The sequence below is a fragment of the Neofelis nebulosa genome, chromosome 4 (assembly GCF_028018385.1).
Source record: "Neofelis nebulosa isolate mNeoNeb1 chromosome 4, mNeoNeb1.pri, whole genome shotgun sequence".
NCBI lineage: Eukaryota > Metazoa > Chordata > Mammalia > Carnivora > Felidae > Neofelis > Neofelis nebulosa.
The window spans coordinates 136,435,413-136,452,878 of record NC_080785.1 but is presented as its reverse complement, the minus strand read 5'-3'; the positions used below and the strand labels follow the sequence as shown (position 1 = coordinate 136,452,878).

At 38.6% G+C, this 17,466-nt stretch overlaps 1 protein-coding gene across 11 annotated transcripts in view; it reads left to right on the top strand.

Annotated features, from left to right (window-relative positions):
- The window catches only part of SLC25A26 (solute carrier family 25 member 26), a 139,450-nt gene that overhangs the window by 21,741 nt on the left and 100,243 nt on the right, over window positions 1-17,466 (top strand). The window lies entirely within an intron of this gene.

The following is a 17,466-nucleotide window of genomic DNA, read 5'->3' as shown; positions in this document are numbered from 1 at the left end:
GCCCTCACCCACTCAGCTTTCTTCCAGCCCCTCCTACTCAGTACTAACAGACATCCTGTAATAAAATATTTTCGTGTATCCATCCAGAAGTTGTCTGTTCTTTACTGTTGTTATTTTCAAATTACATGGTCTGGTGTTTATGTAGTCTTACTAAACCCAGAACTTTGTTATGGGCAGGGCACGTTAACAAGAACGGAAGACAAAGTGAAGAGAAGGGTCTTAGTATATAAGCCTGTTATCATTTCATCCATTTATATGATTTTTCTGTTTAGAAAAGTAGTGGTATATGTTTACATGAGGAAATTTGAAAAGTGAATCAGGCTTCATAAGATTTACATTAAATATGTGATACATTGTGGTTTTGTATTCTATGCAGTATTTTTTTTTTTTAGAAAAGTTGGATGAGAATCTATAAACTATTTTGGAATCTAATTTTTTACTTGAAAATACAGTGAATGGGGAAAGCAGAGATCATGATAGAAAAGTAAAAGTACAGATTAACTTTAAGAAGACAATTAAAAATAACAGATTTATTGTAATGTAATTCACAACCTATATAACTCATTTGGAGGTATAATCAAAGGTTTTTTTTTTAGTATGTTCAGAGTTGTGCAACCATCACCACGGGCAATTTTAGGACATTGTCATCTCTTCAGAAAGAAAGATCATACCTGTTAGCAGTTACTCCTCATTCCCTCAACCTTCCCACCACAAATCTACTTTTTATCTTTATAGATTTTCCTATGCTGGACATTTCGTATAAATGGAAGCCTCAACATGTGGTCTTTTATGACTGGCTTCTTTGGCTTAGCATGATATTTTCAAGGTTTTATCCATGTTGTAGCATTGTCAGGGCTTCATTCCTTTAATTGCCAAGTAATATTCCATGTGGCTTGAATATTTGCATTATTTTATGGACATTTAGGTTGTTTGCACTTTGGGGCTCTTACGCTAATGTTCCTTTCATGAACATTTTTGTGCAAGTCTTTTTGTTGATGTATGTGTTCATTTCTCTTGGATGTACACGTAGGAGTGGAATTATTGGTCAAAGTGGCTGTGCAATTTTACATTCCCAGTAGCAGTGCATAAGGGTTATAGTTTCTGCACATTATTACCACGACTTGATATCTGTCTTATAAATTATAGTCCACAAGTAGATGTTTGGTGGCATCTTACTGTGATTTTGATTTATATTTCTCTGATAACTAATGATTTTGAGCATCTTTTCATGTACTTAGGAGTTATTTGCTTATCTTCTTTGGAGACATATCTATTCAGATCCTTTGTTCTTTAATTGGGTTGTCTTGTTACTGAGTTGTGGAAATTCTTTATATATTCTAGATACAAGTCCATTATGAGGCCTATGATTTGTAAAATTTTTTTACCATATTGTGCTTTGTCTTTCCACTTTCTTAGTAACTTGCCATTTTCTTCACTTTGAAGCATAAATTTCAAATTTTTTATTTTACCTGTTTTATTTTACTTAATGCTTATGGTTTGGTGTTACATCTTTGAAACCATTGCCTGATTTGAGATCATGAAGATTTATACCTGTGCTTTCTTTCCAGAATTTTAGTTTTAACTCTTACTTTTAGGTCTTTGATCCATTTTGAGTAATTTTGTATCTGCTGTGAGGTAGTCAAACTTCAGAATTTTGCATGTGGATATCCAGTTGACCCAGCCCCATTTGTTAAAAGACTATTCTCCATCCATTAAAGGGCTTTGGCACCCTTGTCAAAACATAATAGATTGTAAATGTGAGGGTTTGTTTGTAGATTCTCAGTTCTGTTCTGTTGATCTCTGCATCTGTTCTTGTGCTGGTATCACACAGACTTGATTAAGTGTAGCTTTGTGGTAAGTTTTGAAATCAGTAACTACAAGTCCTCCAAGTTAGTTCTTCTCTGTCAAGATTGTTTTGCCTATTCTGCGTCTCTTGCATTTTCACATGAAGTTTAGAATCAGCTGCTCAACTTCTGGAAAAAAGGCAACTTAGATTTTGATAGGTATTGCGCCGACTCTGCAAATCAATTTGGAGACTGTTGCTATCTTAAAAATATTAAACTTTGTGATCTATAAATATGTGATGTCTTTCCATTTATTTAGGTCTTATTTTCTTTCAACAGTGTCTTATAGTTTCAGAGTATAAGTTTTGCGCCTGTCTTGGTAATTTATTCTGTTTTAAAAAAATTTTTTTTGTTTTATTTATTTTGGAGGGAGGGAGGGAGGGAGAGAGAGAGAACGAGAGAGAGAACAAGTGGGGGAGGAGCAGAGAGAGAGGGAGACACAAAATCTGAAGCAGGCTCCAGGCTCTGAGCTATCAGCACAGAGCCTGACATGGGGCTCCAACTTGTGAACCACAAGATTGTGACCTGAGCCGGAGTTGGATGCTTAACTGACTGAGCCACCCAGGCGCCCCGTTTTTTCTTAAGTAATTTATTCTTTTTGATGTTATTCTAAATGGAAATTTTTAAAAATTTCATTTTCAGTTCATTGCTAATTATAGAAATACATTCATTTTCATATATTGATCTTGTATTGTGCAACTTTATGGAACTCAATCAGTTCTAAAGTGGTTTAGTGGATCCCTTAGGATTTTCTGTACATAAAATCTGTACACTCTATTTGTATGTGCAAATAGAGGTTGTTCTATGTCTTTCTTTTCTATTTCATTTTCTTGCCTTAATTGACCTGGCTTGAAGCTTTAGTACAGTGTAGAATAGGAGTGACAAGAGTGGACATCCTTATCTTTTTTCTGAACTCAGGAAGAAAGTTAGTGTGCCACTATTAACTATGAGTTAACTGTAAGGTTTTCATAAATGTTCTTGATCAAGTTGAAGAAGTTGCCTTCTATTCCTAGTTTGTTGGATGAAGGTTTTTTAATTTTTGAAGGGCCAAATTTTGTCCGTGATTCTGTTCGTCCATTGAGATAATCGTAAGGTTTTTGTTTTTTATTTTGCTGATATGGTGTATTACATTAACTGGTTTTCAGACATTTTCAGATCACTCTTGCATTACTGGGATAAACCTCATTTGATCATGGTATATAATACTTTTTATTTAGTGCTAGGTTTGTTTACTAGTATTTTGTTGAGGACTCTGTTCATAAGAGATACAAGTCTGTAGTTAACTTTTTTTGTGCCTTTCTGGTTTTGGTATCAAGATAAAACTGGTCTCATAGAACGAGTTGGGAAGTATTAGGACAATTTAAAAGAAAGTTATTTGTAAGGGAATGTAGTCAAAATAATTACATCATTTTAGTTGATGAGAACATACCAGATTATATCTGGGAAATCCAAGAGAAAAGGAATTATGGGGGAGATAGTCTATTTTATAGAAAAGCAAGTGTCACTCTGTGTGATAATTTGAATTGTTGAGGTTATGATATTTGATAGGGACAAAGATGATCTTTGGTCTTCTTTGGTATTTTTGCATCTTAAAAATTTATTTTGTATATCTGGGATATATGAAACTATACTTTTCCATTTCTATAAAATGAATTTCTTAAAAAAATTTTATTTTAGTATAGTTAACATACAGTGTCATATTAGTTTCAGGTGTACAGTATAGTGATTCAACAATTGTATATATTACTCTGTGCTCATCATCCATGTCACCTATCTCACCCCCACCCCCACCCAGCTGCCCTCTGGTAACTGTCCATTTGTACTCTGTAGTTAGGAGTCTGTTTTTTGGTTTGTCTCTCTGTGGTTTTTGTTTGTTTGCTTATTTTTTTTTTTAATTTTGTTCATGTCTGTTGTTTCTTAAATTCTACATGTGAATAAAATCGTATGGTATTTGTCTTTCTCTGACTGGCTTAACTCACTTAGCATTACAGTCTTTAGGTCCATCCAGGTTGTTGCAAATGGCAAGATCTGACATCACTGAATTTCTTGATGTGAGAAATCTGTTGTATGGTTCCTTGAAGAGAATGTTGAAATTAGCCTAAGAAACACTAAATTCACTAAAGTTGATTTTATAAAACTTGCTTTGATATTGTTTTAAAAATGATTTTGCAGGACCCAAGTCCCAAGTTAACTCTGGAATTTTTTAAAAGAAAAATTGCCTTCATGATTTACCGAAGTTAGAAAAGTGATGAGACTAGCAGTGTATTATTTTCTCAGTAGGAAGCAACACAAAGTAGTAACTCCTTTATGAGCTGCAGACCCCTTTAGGGCTCTAATGAAACCTGTGAACGTCTCTCCAGGAAATGAACATGAGGACATTTTGCATAGAATTTCTGGGCATTTTTGTTCCCTCTGCTCTTACCCAAAGTAAGAATTCCGGTGCTTGAATTGAACTGGAAAATTAGTTTAAATGGCAATTTAAAACCAATTTATATTTCATTTAAAAACAAAAAAAATTTAAGCTGTTACCCAAGGTTCAGATTGTTTTTTGTGATTATATTCTGGCTTTAGAACCTCTTTACATGCAGTAATTTTTGAGTATATATACTAAAGAATAACAAGTTGTGTGTGAGAGTTTTATTGTCTCAGGTTGTGAGAGTTTGTTCTTATGACAGCCCTTGCCTCACATTATTTTAGAATTGTGTATTGCTTTAACCTTAAATATTCTCATAAACTCAGTATTTGGTTTATATTTTATATTTTCTAGTATGTTGTTGAGAACAAGCAGCAAAAAGAACTTGGCCACACAGGGATCTCTTGCCTGAAAGCTAATTTGCCATGTCGAAGGACAGGTTTTCTTCAATTTAAGAATTTTCTGTCTCTTAAACTTAGCAGGAATATGTAAAGTAATACGTAATTAGGGCAAATGATAGTTGCTAGATTAATCATGTTAATGGCATATCTTTTCATGTCTAAAAAATACTTCATATTTTAATACACTCTGTAAGTAACATTTAAAAAATATTGGAGCCTTTGTTGTTGTATTCCATGTGAACTCTTGCACGTGGGAGGTGCAAGAGTTAGGAATGTTAGTTAGGAAACAAGTGTCCATAACACAGGAGATAAACAATTCTGGGACAGTCATACCTTTATTGTGTCTCTTAAGATTTCCATGGTCCCATAAGTGTCAGGTGTCTTTTTATATTTCTTGTGATGCTTGGAGAACTTTGGAAGGAGAATTGATCAGTAGTGGGTATAGAGATTGACCTCACAGGTGAAAGATAGCTTGATGTTGACCTTTGATTGATTTTAAATTTGGTTAGAGTTTCATATGTTGAAGAGATTTTTAGGGTTTGTAGAAATGCTGGTTTTGACACTCCAGATATCTTGGCACTTTTCTTTTCTTTTCTTTTCTTTTCTTTTCTTTTCTTTTCTTTTCTTTCCTTTTTTTAAAGTTTGCGTACATATTTTTATTGCAAACATTGATGAAAGAGTGAACATCACAAGATTTTTAAGCATAAAAATTAATATGTAGGAAAATGGACCAACTTCAAGGAGACAAAGCAATAATGTTAAATTTGTTACAGTTATGGAAATCTTGTTCATGTATTTTTTTTTAAATTTTTTTTAGCTAGGACTTTTTTATTTTATTTTTAATTAATTTCTAAATTTATATCCAAGTTAGCATATAGTGCAACACTGATTTCAGGGGTAGGTTCCTTAATGCCTCTTACCCATTTAGCACATCACCCCTCCCACAACCCTCCAGTAACCCTCTGTTCTCCATATTTAATAGTCTCTTATGTGTTGTCCCTCTCCCTGTTTTTATATTATTTTTGCTTCCCTTCCCTTATGTTCATCTGTTTTGTGTCTTAAATTCCTCATATGAGTGAAGTCATATGGTACTCGTCTTTCTCTGACTAATTTCACTTAGCATAATACCCTCTAGTTCTGTCCACATAGTTGCACATGGTAAGATTTCATTCTTTTTGATTGCTGAGTAGTATTCCATTGTATCCATCTTTATCCATTCATCTGTCGATGGACATTTGGGCTCTTTCCACACTTTGGCTTTTATCGATACCACTGCTATAAACATTGGGGTGCATGTGCCCCTTTGAAACAGCACATCTGTATCCCTTTGATAAATACTTAGTAGTACAATTGTAGGGTAGTTCTATCTTTAATTTGTTGAGGAACCTCCATACTGTTCTCCAGAGTGGCTGCACCACTTTGCATTCCCACCAGCAATGCAAAAGAGGGCCGTCCTCTTTCTCCACATCCTCACCATCTGTTGTTGCCTGAGTTGTTCATGTTAGCCATTCTGACAGGTGTGAGGTGGTATCCCATTGTGGTTTTGATTTGTATTTCCCTGATGATGAGTGATGTTGAGCATCTTTTCATGTGTTGGTTGGCCCTCTGGATGTCTTCTTTGGAGAAGTGTCTATTCCTGTCTTTTGCCCATTTCTTCACTGGGTTATTTTGTTTTGGGTGTTGAGTTTGATAAGTTCTTTATAGATTTTGGATACTAACCCTTTATCTGATATGTCTTTTGCAAATATCTTGTCCCATTCTGTCGGTTGCCTTTTAGTTTTGCTGATTGTTTCCTTTTTGATTTTGATGAGGTCCCAATAGTTCATTTTTGCTTTTGTTTCCCTTGCCTCTGGAGACATGTTGAATAAGAAGTTGCTGTGACTGAGGTCAAAGAGGTTTTTTGCCTGCTTTCTCCTTCAGGATTTTGATGCCTTCCTGTCTTACGTGTAGGGCTTCCATCTATTTTGAGTTTCTTTTGTGTATGGTGAAAGAAAGTGGTCTAGGTTCATTTTTCTGCATGTCGCTGTCCAGTTTTGCCAGCACCATTTGCTGAAGAGACTGTCTTTAGTCCATTGAATATTCTTTCCTGCTTTGTCAAAGATTAGTTGGCCATGCGTTTGTGGGTCCATTTCTGGGTTTTCTATTCTGTTCCATTGATCTGAGTGTCTGTTTTTGTGCCAGTACCATTCTGTCTTGATGATTACAGTTTTGTAATACATCTTGAAGTCCGGGATTGTGATGCCTACAGCTTTGGTTTTCTTTTTCAGGATTGCTTTGGCTATTTGGGGTCTTTTCTGGTCCCATAGAAATTTGAGGATTGTTTGTTCCAGCTCTGTGAAGAATGCTGGTGTTGTTTTGATAGAGATTGCTATCTTGGCACTTTATTAAACCAGCTTTCCAAAGCCATTCAGTATCCATTTTCTCAATAAATGCCTGAGAAATGTATATACCGCCTTTTTATTTTAGTAACTTATATCACTTTCATAGAGCATAAACTTTTGGTTTCAGATTCATACAGCTGTGGTTTCCAAAAGTGACAGAAAGACAGGGGTGAATGTAGGAGAAGCAAATTTTCATTGGTAAGTTAAAAAGGAAAACAAAAACATTTATAGCTGTCATTGGTCAGAAAGGAATAGAGATCTAGAGAAAATAAGAAATAGTTTGGTGATTTTCTGTAACGTTTATTTTGATAGAAGATTGTTAGGTTGCAGACAGATTCCTTAGAAACAATAACGTATCTTGTTGGTATCCAGTGTGTCCACAATTACTTTATCGTAGCAACTATAAGTGTATGAAAGAGACAGAAGCGTGCTGCCATAATAACCGTTCCCTGCAGCTGCACCTTGATTAAAACTTAATGACGAATCAATAGAACCATAATTACCACCTTCTACCTTATGTTTGTAATTTGGAATACAGTAAAATCGATCAAATAAGATTTAATATGTAACAACAGTTAGAGTCTTGTTTGTGCCACTTTTATTAGGAAGGTGGCTGTACCAAATCTCTAAATCCCTACCTCAATTATTTTACCGCTCAGCTTTCATCAGACACAGAAGAAGTCCTGTGAGAAGTAGAATCTGTAATTAGATCAGAAGGGTTGGGCAGGTTTACTTTAATACAACAGATGCTGTAACATTACAGTAATAGTGGTTTGTTTTTAGTGTTTAAGATTTAACTTTTCCTGGGTCTTAATTCTACTTTTGGCTTAGATTCATGTTGTTTTCAGAAACGAAAGATCCTTGCAATTTCTTTGTAGCCTAAGGCAGCCACTCTGAATTTAATGTATGCATGGGTGACGTGTGGATGTCCTTATACACGTAGGTGCTGGTTGATTATCCTTTTGGTCCCATTCTAATTTGGAATTGAGAAAGCTAGGAAATAAATTTTATCATATTTTGTAGTTGCTTTTCTGAGAACCTCTAACAGTAATTCTCCAGGCGTAGTCCAAAGAGCACCTAGACTCCGTTGCCCGGGCAGCTGGTTATAGATGAAGATTTTTGGACATGGCACCAGGAGCCCTGCTTTTTAAACACAATTCCTGGTTGGTTCTGGTGCTCACTGATATTTAAACACCACTGATTTAGAGTTATCAAAAATTTAAGGGGCACCTTGGCGGCTCAGTCAGTTGAGTGTCTGACTTCAGCTCAGGGCATGATCTTGAGGTTGGTGAGTTTGAGCCGTGCGTCAGACTCGCTGCTGTCAGTCTGTCGGCACAGAGCTCACTTGAGATCCTCTGTCCCCTTCTGTCTGTCGTTCCCCTGCTTGCACTTTCTGAAAAATAAATATTAAAAAAATGTAAATGTCTATCCCACTACTCAATTTTTATACTGTATTGGTTCAGCAGTCCCATCCTTACGAATATGTCAGTGGGTGCTGAACACGAGGAGTGCCACATGCTGACCAGAAGTGCCATCCCTTTCGTCTGCCTCAGAATTGCAAATTTGCAGACCCACTGAGGGATCTCGTTTAGTCACAACTGACTGGTTCTGAGGGTGGCAGCTTACTTGGACATGTTGATTCAGATTTGGAAGATAGAGTGAGGTTTGCAGCTACATCTGACATTTTCTTCAAGGCCTGTGCCATCCCAGACCCTTGAAAACGAAGACAGTTTATGCTGTTGTGTAGCTCATCTACCACACCTTTGTTGTGCTGTCGTCCGTTCGGGGCTTATGGGTTAGCAGCATATGGATTAGGCGAGTTGTTAGCACATCCTCTTTCTTCGGCTTCCCCACTGAATTGGCTCCTTGGAGGATTCACAGGCCTTGAAGCAGTCTAGCGTCTGTCAGGAGCAAAGCACAGCGCCCGCGTTGGTCACCATGGTGTTTTCCCTGGGGGAGATTTAAGCCATTTTTGATGGTGTTGTGAGCAGCTTTTAAAGTGTCTGTATAGGGGCGCCTGGCAGGCTCACTTGGTAGAGCTTGCGACTCTTGATCTTGGGGTTGTGAGTTCGAACCACTTCGCAGGTAGGGATTACTTGGAAAAAATCTATTTAGTGTTTTTCGTGGTCTTTACTGGCCTTTTTTCTTTTTCTTTTACAGAAGAACCACTGAACAAGATGATAAGATAATAGAAGGAGCTTGACAACTTTAGAAATGTGTTTTATCTTTTGAAATAATCCTAATAGATTTTGAAGTACCCATAAATTCTTGGAGAGTCACTTTGGTTTGCAGTTGTAGTATTATTTTGCCAGACCTGTGTGCGGTTGTGTGACCGAGCCATGGAGACAGGGTGAGCAGGAAGGAAGGTGACCGCGCCCGAAGTGAAGTGTGGTTATTAACTCAGGCAGCAGCTCCGCGAGGCTGCGGACGGAGCTGGTTGTGTCTATAAAGGTGGAGGCGGGACGCATGTACAGGTGTTGCTTGGAGATTTGTTGGACAATTAGAAGCTGAAACTGGACTGTCACATGCTTCGCTACTCTCAAACAAGGGCACATCATGGGGATGTGCTCAGGCAGCCTTTTACCCTATTCTGTTTATTAGGTAGTGTTTCTGGGAACCTTTTTTTTTTCCTTTTTTTGAGTGTTTGTTTTTGAGAGAGAGTGAGCGTGAGTGCCTGCGCTCACGTATGAGTGGAGGAGGGGCAGAGAGAGAGAGAGAGAAAATCCCAAGCAGGCTGTGTGTGTGGAGCCTGATGTGGGGCTCGAGCCCACAAACTGTGAGGTCATGACTGGAGCCTAAATCAAGAGTCAGATGCTGAACCAACTGAGCCACCCAGGTGCCCCTAAAAATTTTACATTTTTAAGTAATCTCTACACCCAGCGTGGGGTTCACACTCAGGACCCCACGATCAGGAGTCACATGTTCTACCAACTGAGCCAGTCAGGTATCCCTGGGAACCTTTTTTCACTTAAGGGCCTTAAGTACATGAGGAACAGACTTTTTTTCTTTTTTCTTTTTTCTTTTTTTCATTTAAGAGAGAGAGAGAGGCATGCACAAGCAGGGGGAGGGGCAGAAGGAGAGAGAATCCCAAGCAGGCTCCACAGTGAGTAGAGCCCTGATCCAGGGGCTCCATCCCGTGACTCTGGGATCATGACCTGAGCCAAAAGCAAAGAGTCAGGTGCTCGACCCACTGAGCCACCCAGGCACCCTAAGGAACCCAGACTTCTTAATAGCTTCCCAAGAATCCTAAAGTATAAGAATTACACAAAAAATTATCTTAAGAATGTAGAAATAACTTGCTTTCCACCGTCATCCTTTAAACCCTGTCCTTTTCGTGTCTGTTCCTCAATTGGACATCTTTGATTCCTGGTACGTAGGCTGCTTTCCTTCAGCTCCTCCATTTACCCTGCAGGTGCAGATTTAGATGGAAAGTCCTTACTAGGTTCTAGGCATTGGGGATAAAATGACAAGATGATACACTGCCTTGGAAAGTGTTGCCATCTAAGGTGGAGATGGATGTTTAAGGTGTAAGTACACTGAAGGGTTACAGGTATTTTAAGTAAAGGGAGTACAAGGTACACTGAGAGCCTGATAAGAAAAGGAATGGTTTTGTCTCGATGGTGTTGATTCAGGAAAGGCCTGATAGAACAGCTAACCCTTGAGCCACATTTTAGGGTATGATTGTTAGGTGGGAGGGTGCCAGCACAGGTATTGAGTTTGTGGAAAGTCCTTATTAGACATTTTCAAGTTCTAGATGGAGCATAGGCATGACTGGGCCATCATGAAATGAAGCAGGGCAGGGGGTGCTGGAGGGCCTTGCCTGCTGGAGGAAGGACTTTGGCTGTTATCTTTTGAACGGCTGCGTAGGAGGGCACCAGTGGTGGGGATTTTAGGAACCTGCCCCCGTAGCTGTGTGGGGGTGGATGTGGTGTTTGAATGGAACACAGGAGACTACTCCAGAACCCCCCAGAGAGAGATGAGCAGAGCCTCAACTAAGGCAGAGGCCTGGAGTTCAGAGGGAGAAGGTGAATTTGGGTGATAAGAGAATTGGCATAAGGATGGTAATTCTTTCATTTTTAAAAATTTATTCATTTTGAGAGAGACAGAGACAGCATGAGTTGGGGAGGGACAGAGAGACAGGGGGAGAGAGAGAATCCCAAGCAGGCTCTGTGCTGCTAGCACAGAGCCAGATGCAGGACTTGAACTGACAAAACTGTGTCGTAACCTGAGTCAAAACCATGAATTGGACACTTAACCGACTGAGTCACCCAAGCACCCCAAGATGGTCGTTCTTTCAAAAGCACTTCCAACAGCATTCCTCCAATGCATATTGCTTCATGGATGCCTTTGTTAGTATGGGGTGGGGGTGGGGGTGAGGGGGTGCATAAGCTTAAACTGTGCAGTGGAGTCTTCTGAGCTAAGTCAGCAAGCACGTCCTGTTTCGCAGTTGTCCCAGCCATCTGAGCCTGAGCAAATGTGCAGAAGGGCCAGGGAGACCCTCTGGGCTTGGCACGACCGATGTCTGCTGATGACCCCACTTTGAGTACAAGCATGGATGTGCAGAGAGGTTTTTCAGGGAGGCTTTTTGTAAAGGACCAGGTTGCCCCACCACCCCTCCAATTTCTTGATGATTTCCTCCTTTAACACCTTTCAGATTATTTTCTGTTTTATGGATTTGCTTGTCTCTCCCTAGTGTAGTATGCAGCATTAATTCAGACCATATTGATTCTTGATCTAGGACAGTGCGTTTCATTGACTATCTTGTTTACTTACTGGACAAGAGGGAAGGGAAGGGAAGCTCTGTGTTGGCTTTTTATTTGAGAGCACTATCAGGTTTTGGAACACAGTTAAGTTCCATTTTATAGAAACAGTGAACAAGATTTTCATGTAAGATGATGAAGTTGAAATCATTTCAAGCCACAGGAATATTTGGTCAGTTAGTGCCACTACATTTTAAATGGAAAAGCCAAACACTTGTCTCCAAGAACCAAACTACTGAAGGTCAGATTAGCCACTTCTCTGTAAGTCTGCACTTTGTCAGTGATAAACCTTTACTTTCTCACATGCTCTTTGGTTAAGATTAGGGTTCGTACTAGCATAATGAATTAAATCCCACTGTCATAGAATTGCTCTAATTTGTAATTGTATACTTTTCAATATTTGAATGCCTATTCTCTAACACTGTGATTGATGCTAAAAAACATAGAGTAACACATTTTTATCCCTGTCCTTGAGGAGTGTATGAGTAATAAATTGGATAAATTTATTAAGTAGCTGGAGAATATATTGACTGCCTCTGTAAGGAGACAGTATAAGGGTCATACCTGTCCAGTAACATAGATCAGGCTTGGAACTCTGACTTGTTACACACCCTGTTTGCTATGTGTGTCTGTAGGCCATATACCTAACTTCACTGAGCTGCTATTTTCCTCATCTTGAAAAACAGGGTTAATGATACCCAACTCACAGTTCTTGTAAGAATTAAGTAGGGGCGCCTGGGTAGCTTAGTCGGTTAAACGTCCAACTTCAGCTCAGGTCATGATCTCACAGTTCGTGAGTTTGAGCCCCGCGTCGGGCTCTGTGCTGACAGCTCAGAGCCTGGAGCCTGCTTCGGATTCTGTGTCTCCCTCTGTCTCTGCCCCTCTCCTGCTCATGCTCTGTCTCTCTCTGTCTCAAAAATAAATAAAAACATTAAAAAAATTTTTTTTAAAGAATTAAATAGTACATCACTTAAAAAGTGCTCAGCCTAGCATCTGATCTGTAAAGTCCAATTTTCCAGTGCATGTCACACAAAATGCTTTATGTAGCACATTTTCAGAATTACATATTTTTTGGAGAAAATCATTTCAGAAGAAGACATTGAAATTGACAGAGTTTCAGTGACTTGTTCAAGGTTCCACAGCTGCTGTGGACAGTTAAAATACCGTTGGAGAATGAATAGTTAAGACGAACATTTCTCTCTGTAGTTTTTACTTTTGATGTAATATTTTAAAAATGGCAGAAGTGCAAAAGTGGAGATGAGAGGTGTATTACTTGGGTAATATTATGAACTCTGATTGCTGTGGGTTTCTTAAAATAAGAAAAGGTTGGGGCGCCTGGGTGGCGCAGTCGGTTAAGCGTCCGACTTCAGCCAGGTCACGATCTCGCGGTCTGTGAGTTCGAGCCCCGCGTCAGGCTCTGGGCTGATGGCTCGGAGCCTGGAGCCTGTTTCCGATTCTGTGTCTCCCTCTCTCTCTGCCCCTCCCCCGTTCATGCTCTGTCTCTCTCTGTCCCAAAAATAAATAAAAAACGTTGAAAAAAAAAAATTAAAAAAAAAAAAAATAAGAAAAGGTTGGAGTTCTAAAATATGCTGTTGGTTACAATGGTAGGCAGAATAATGGCCCTTTAAAGATTTCCTAGTCCCTAAAACCTGTGACTATGTTACCTAACATGGCAAAAGGGGCTTTGCAGATAAGGTAAAGTTAAGGATCTCGAGGACAAGATTTTCTGGGATTATCTAGGTAAGCCCAAGGTCCTCATAAGTGGAACGCAGGAGTGTCAGAGGTTTTATGATGCTGTGCTCCGTCTTGAAGAGAGAAGAAGGGACCACAAACCACAGAATGCAGTGGGCTATAAAAACAAGGAAATAGATGCTCCTTTAGAAACTCCAGAAGGAATACCAACTGGCTGACAATTTGATTTTAGCTCAGTAAGACTTAGTTTGGAATTCTGACCTCCAGAATTCTGAGAGATTAATTTGTGTTATTTTAAGCCACTGAGTATGTAGTACTTTGTTAGAGCAGCCATAAGAAACTGATACAGTTACCTTGACATTACAGTCTCCTCCACTTTCAGATTTTCTGTGAGTTGGTATGTATGCATCTGTCCACAGGGCTTTGTCACCTCCTGGGAAATCATGGCTCCTTTCTGTTACAGAAAGGAACAAAAGTGAAAAAGCCATTTACAGCTTAAGTCTTATGTAACATTCTGTGAACAGCCTTTAGAAACAAAGCCTACACAATGATACAATTTTTGTTGAGAGGACTATTAAGTTTCTGTTGGAGTCTGGATTATCAAGAACAGGAATTTTGTCAGGCAGGAGAAGACTAGTATCTACAAAAATTAAATATTTTCTTCTAATGACTTTTGGCTGTTTATGTAGGTGGAAGGAGTCTAATAAGTAAGAAAGGTATGACGAACTTGTGTCCCCATATCAGTGGATAAAATTTAAATCCCAAGGATGATAAATTAGGAGTTAGAAATTGCTGCTAGGATGGTTTTATCAATAGCTGTGATTCCATTTGTAACCAGAAGATGGCAGAATTGACACACAGATGAACTTACAGTTAAAAGGTTTTTGGTTTTAAACGATGGTTCAGAAAGATATGTTAGATTTGGAAACCTGTGTTCCAGAAAGAATTTTGATAATTACACAAAGAATTTGAAGTAAAATACAAGTAAGTAACTTGCACGTTGCAGAATTTTTCAGAGTGTCATAAGGTTTTTCTCCCTCTTACTGATTTGCCACACTGGAGTTTACTCTGCAAAGTCCAAAGCAGCCCTTGCTCTGAATATGATTAAACTTTGGCTGTATTCAGTTTATTTAGGTTTCTGTTGAACTGACAAAGATTTACCTGTCTAAACATGAAGAATCAGCCGAACTAAACTTTGAAACTGTAAGTTCATTAGATGCGTGTTGATATATCTTTGATGGGAAATAATTCTGGAGACAGTAATCGAAAGATGTGGGTTTCATCCTAACTTCCTAAGCCAGGTAGTGCTCTGACCTTCAGTAGCTTCTGTCTCAGGCTGGTATGTATTTAACGTGCTGACAATTGGCTTCTAATATCAGAGGCACATTTATGGGTCATTGATGAAGTTTCCTTTAGAAAAATGAAAATCAGGTAAATGATTGTGAGCTGTGTTAAAACAATTGGAGAAATGATGTAATGTTAATGGAAGGTACTTTCGGTGGTGCCCAGTGGCCTCAAAGAGCATTTCAAGAGTGACGGGACAAAGGTGAGGCCATAACAGGCGTGCAGCGAGGTGTGGAGGTGTGGGACGTGGCCGTGGCAGTGAAAGGACCAGAGGTTCCTCTTCTCTGCCTTCACTCATTTTACCAAATGGGAGGTTGAAGTTGACAGTAGTTTTTTCCCTTTTACACACTTAGTCTTAGAACTTGTAGTGTTTGTGTCTTGGTGTTTAATAAATACTAAAAGGAGACATTTCAGTTTCCATTACAAAAATAAATGTAAAAAAACATATCAGGGTAAGTTGTTTTTTTTTAATGTTAAAGAAGAATCTTGGTAGCAGCTTTATTATCAATTTTTAATCTAAACTTTATCTTATTTTTGGCATGCTTAATTCTAATGAAGCCAGTGTTGTATTTTAATGTGGCTTAAAGATGGGGACGTATATTATCTTTATGTTTTATTTTTATTAGTTTTATTTTTTGGTAGACCCTCAACATGTAAGACGCTCTTGGATATAATGAAAATGCCACCATTTCTGTGTCATGGATTCATACTGAACCCCAGATTTATGAGGAAGGAATTCTCTAGAGAACGGATTTACCAAGAGACCACAGATGACATTATCTTGATCCCCTTTCATGGAATCACAATACTGTAACGTGTTTTTGTTCTTGTGCAGTGAAATACTCTGTTGTAGCTCAGATTCAAATCTAAGAAAGATCAGAGTTAATAGAAAACCAAATCGAAGGCATTGGAGTTACTGGAGGAAATAGAGGCGTTCCTTTGTGGCCTCTGTCTCATGCCAAAATTGCCACGCCACGGAAGTCAAGAAGCCTTGCTGGGCGCTTTGTACCTTTTCTGTTAGTGAGATTGTTTTTCATCTAAGGACCTTTTCAAAGTTTTTGTTTTGCTTCTGTATTTTTAAGAAATAAAAACATAATGTAAGAACATGAAGGGTTATGAAGCATGAAGTTCCATAAATATTTATGCCAAGTCGCAAAAGTAGACCATTCCTATTTTCTTGACATATTGAGGTCATATTTCACTCTTGACCTCTTGAATTGAAAAATACAAGGAGTTAGTGAACCTTTTTCTTTCCTTTCGCTTTCCTTATTTATTTATTTTCATTTCTTTAATGAGTTTTAGAGGCTGGGGGCTATCCTTTCAGGTTCACGTAAGTTTCAGCGGACCTTGTTTTCTGTCCTGGCTTATAAGTATGGATTTAAAAGTTTGCACACTTATGAAGAGTAACACGATTTATACCCAATTTTAGGCCTTAGTGATAATCAGGTGTTTAATCTGTTTTGTGTGTGTGTCCTTATCTGTAAAAATTGGTATTTGTCAAGGTTAATAATAAGTAGGGTTGCATTGAAAAGCACATTAAAAAAATTTGTTTTTAATGTTTGTTTATTTTTGAGAGAGACAGAGCGTGAGCAGGGGAGGGCAGAGAGAGGGAGACACAGAATCCGAAGCAGGCTCCAGGCTCTGAGCCGTCAGCACAGAGCCCGACGCAGGGCTTGAACTCACGGACCACGAGATCATGACCTGAGCTGAAGTCGGACGCCTAACTGACTGAGCCATCCAGGTGCCCCAAAAAAGCACATTTTAAATTGGCCCTTTCATTTTATTTTCTCCCTCAATTAAAATCTTTGGTCCGTAACATATTTGTGCTCTTTAATATTATGTTAATGAAACTTACCAAGTAATAATACCTGTTCATGATAGAGAATTTAGACATGTGGGTAGGCAGAAAAGGAGAAACATTACTTGTAATCCCACTTTGTTTTTTCAAGTCTTTAATATAGGTAATCTAATGTTAAGTACAAAGAAAAAAATAGCTTAAAAATTCTGGAGTATTGGTTGTTGACCTGTCAGATGTGATTACGGTCTGTTTAGGACCTGTGTCAACTTGAATGCTGGAGCAGGACCCAAGAGTTCCTGGAGTTTCTCCTCCGTTGTTGCATGGGGGTGTGGTGATAGGGTCTAGGGTGCTGGGGTTGGGAGCTAGTTGAGGCTGGGGTGGGGAGTGGGACAGATGACTAGGTGTAGCCAGCTGTGCTTCTGTTGATGTATGCATTATTTACAGTAGAGCAAAAGCCCTTTTGGTTCATTCTTTCACCTGTTTGAAATGACTGGCATGTGAACACTAGGTGATGCTGTTCTAGGTGCTGGGGGTTCAGAATAAGTCAGTGTGTTTCTTGCCATCGAGGGACTTCTAGACAGATGGGTCTGGAACAAGATGGCAGGAGGTGTGAGGATATCTATAAGCACAAGGGAGATAAGTTTCTGGGCTGACAAAACAATGCATGTCCATTAAGGGTCTGAGGCTTTTAGGTTGAAAAAATGCCTTGGGACATGTTGCAGTGACCCTTTATATTATTCCTTTTTGACTGTATTTTTTTGATTATGAGAATAATTTCAATTTTCATAGCAGTTACTTCTTTTTTAAGATGTAATTAATTAAATTATATATTT